The sequence below is a fragment of the Lactuca sativa genome, chromosome 4, assembly GCF_002870075.4.
Source record: "Lactuca sativa cultivar Salinas chromosome 4, Lsat_Salinas_v11, whole genome shotgun sequence".
In the NCBI taxonomy this organism is placed as follows: domain Eukaryota; kingdom Viridiplantae; phylum Streptophyta; class Magnoliopsida; order Asterales; family Asteraceae; genus Lactuca; species Lactuca sativa.
The window spans coordinates 144,081,536-144,084,071 of record NC_056626.2 but is presented as its reverse complement, the minus strand read 5'-3'; the positions used below and the strand labels follow the sequence as shown (position 1 = coordinate 144,084,071).

The window sequence follows — 2,536 nt, the reverse complement described above, 5'->3', positions numbered from 1 at the left end:
CGAAGGGTTTGGTTAAGATATGCCAAATTCCACCAAGTATACAAATGGAACCTAACCATACATGGCCTCCGATTATATCTTCCAAATCGTCTACACTAACAATCCATCCTTCTCCCCCAAAGGGCGATTTTAGTAAATAACCAAATATGATACTTGGGCTAAGCGTCAAGTTGGTTATTTTTCTTACATCTCCTCCTCCCGGAGCCCAAGTATCATATACGCCCCCAAAATAAAGATAAATAAAGATGTTTTCACCTTGATTCGATTTACCCTTGAGACATGGTGAATTCCAAATTAGTATAATGAATATGTAAATTATACGAATCGTCTCTTATACAGGCGTCAAAATGCAATTTCAGTCTATATTTTTAAAAATTAACTTGAACAACCCTAATACGTTTAAAAATTGTATGTTTCATCTCGAACATCGTTAACCCTTTGTTTTTCTATGAAGTGACCCACATGCTTGTGGCATTTTAGTCTTTTAACTTGAAAAAATAAAAAAAAATTAAATTAAACCCATATGAAGTGACTCTTTCATCTCCCACATTCCCTTTGTTGACCTCTCTAATGTTAAACATGAAGCCCTCGTTCTCCTTCCCATCTTCTCACATCGGCAACCTTATGAAAGCTCTTTATCAAACCACATCATCATCAAAGAAAAGAAACATAAAGGTGTGTGTGATTTTGTCTTCCTTGATTTTTGTTTCATCGTTTGAGGAACACAAAACATAAGATGAATATGGGTTTTACGGAAGATGATATCTGTTTTTTTTTTTTCTTTGGAAGAAAAAGACAATATAATATTTGGATTTTTTAAAGTAAAAATCCGGGTCCTACTGAAGATAATTTCTGTTTTTTTTACATCCAATTTAATCGGTTCCGATTTTATGGGTCTAAGCTTCAATTTTGTTTATGGGGGGTTTTTAAGACATAATTTGGGTTTTCTTGAATACAAATTATGGACTTTTGAAGACAGCTTCTGGGTTTTTCAAGTCATCTAGTTTATTTCAACTCCAATTTCAAGGGTTTAAGCTTTGATTTCATTCAGTTTTCTTCTATATAACCTTCAAGAAGTTTGAAGTATTTTCTTTTAATTATTAAGTCATCGTTTTTCAGGTTAATTTCCTTTGCGATTTTGTTTGATTCCTCTCAATTGTGGACTGTGGTAGTCATGAATCTAATTTTGTTTTGGTTTGGGTCTTGTCGAAGCTGAGAGATGGGTGGTGGTTCATGGTAGGTGGATGATGGAAAGGGCAATTCTTCAATAACAAGAACATGAATTCTAACTTTCTTTAAGAACGAGTACATGAAGAAATGGAAATTGAAATCATTGGTACATCACCTTTGTCCAGAATTTTAATTTTTACAGTCTTCTGTTTTTTCAATTGATTTTTTTACATCTACTCTTCAGTTTTTTCTATTGGGTTTATTTTTTTAATCGGTGGCTCTCAGATTTGTAATTGAATCCTTGAATAGGTCTAACATTCCTAAGTTTGATCTTATGGGTCTGAATGGGTTTGATTCCCGAGTAGTGGATTTGATTTTGTGATTTATAAGTTTAATTCATATTACCGTTTAGTGGCTTGTTTTTCGATGGATTTGATTACGTGATTTTTGAGATAAACGAGCTGGGGTATGTCGTCTAGAGGAGCAAGATATGTTGCCTTGTTTGTAGGGGGTGAGGAGTTAAGGTTTAAATTAGTTTGTATTATTTAAATAATTATAATTGTAAAAATATGGGTAAATATGTAATTTCACCATGGTTTAACAGCACAAAGTTAACACCTTTAACGGTAGCGATCAAATGTGCAACTTTTAAACATATCAGGGACGGTCCGTGTTAATTTTTAAAAACAGAGACTAAACATACTTTTTGGCACACCTACAAGATGGGCAATTCTTGAAATTTACTCTAGTTTTTATTTAGTGATTCCTAAATTGATTCATTTACTTAGTCACTTTAAAAATACTTACAATTATAAAGAATTTTAATTTCATCGTCATGTCATTATTTATCTTTAAATTCGTTGTTTAATTCGTATTAGGCAAAATTTTATCTTTATTAATCCTGATGGTCATAAGAATGAAATCATGTATAGAATGGTCATCCAATACACTAACATTAAAGTTCATAACTTTATTAACCTAATCATAGGTTATGGTCGAACACTAGTCATAACTACTAATGGTCTTAGACAACTATGATTCAAACAAAAAAAGTTCAGATTGGTTTTCTAAACTATATTAATTAAGCTATATGTAATAAAGTAAAAATCTAAAACATGAGGATCTTCAATCAAACTTGAAAAAATAAATTAAATAAAACTAATTATTTGATATAGGAATCACACCAAGTCATAGGTTTACATCTACTCTAGTGAAAAAATAAGGGTTTTATCCTACAACAAGTAAACTAAAGCAGAAAACCATCACTGAATAGTTGGGAGACATGATCGGTCATGAAGCAAACCCTAAGTGAAATCTTGATACTTCTAGTGCTCGATTCTTCTAATCCTTGCTCCAATTGCCTCTC

General features: G+C 32.0%; 1 long non-coding RNA gene and 1 pseudogene across 1 annotated transcript; one reads left to right on the top strand and one right to left on the bottom strand.

Annotated features, from left to right (window-relative positions):
* LOC128133524 (photosystem II CP43 reaction center protein-like) overlaps positions 1-428 on the bottom strand; it is a 1,547-nt pseudogene extending 1,119 nt beyond the window's left edge.
* An 80-nt stretch (positions 429-508) lies between these two features.
* On the top strand, positions 509-1,591 carry LOC111895424 (uncharacterized). Its single transcript, XR_002851563.3, has 2 exons — positions 509-675; positions 1,120-1,591. It is a non-coding gene; the product is annotated as an uncharacterized LOC111895424 (long non-coding RNA).
* Positions 1,592-2,536: the final 945 nt, after the last annotated feature.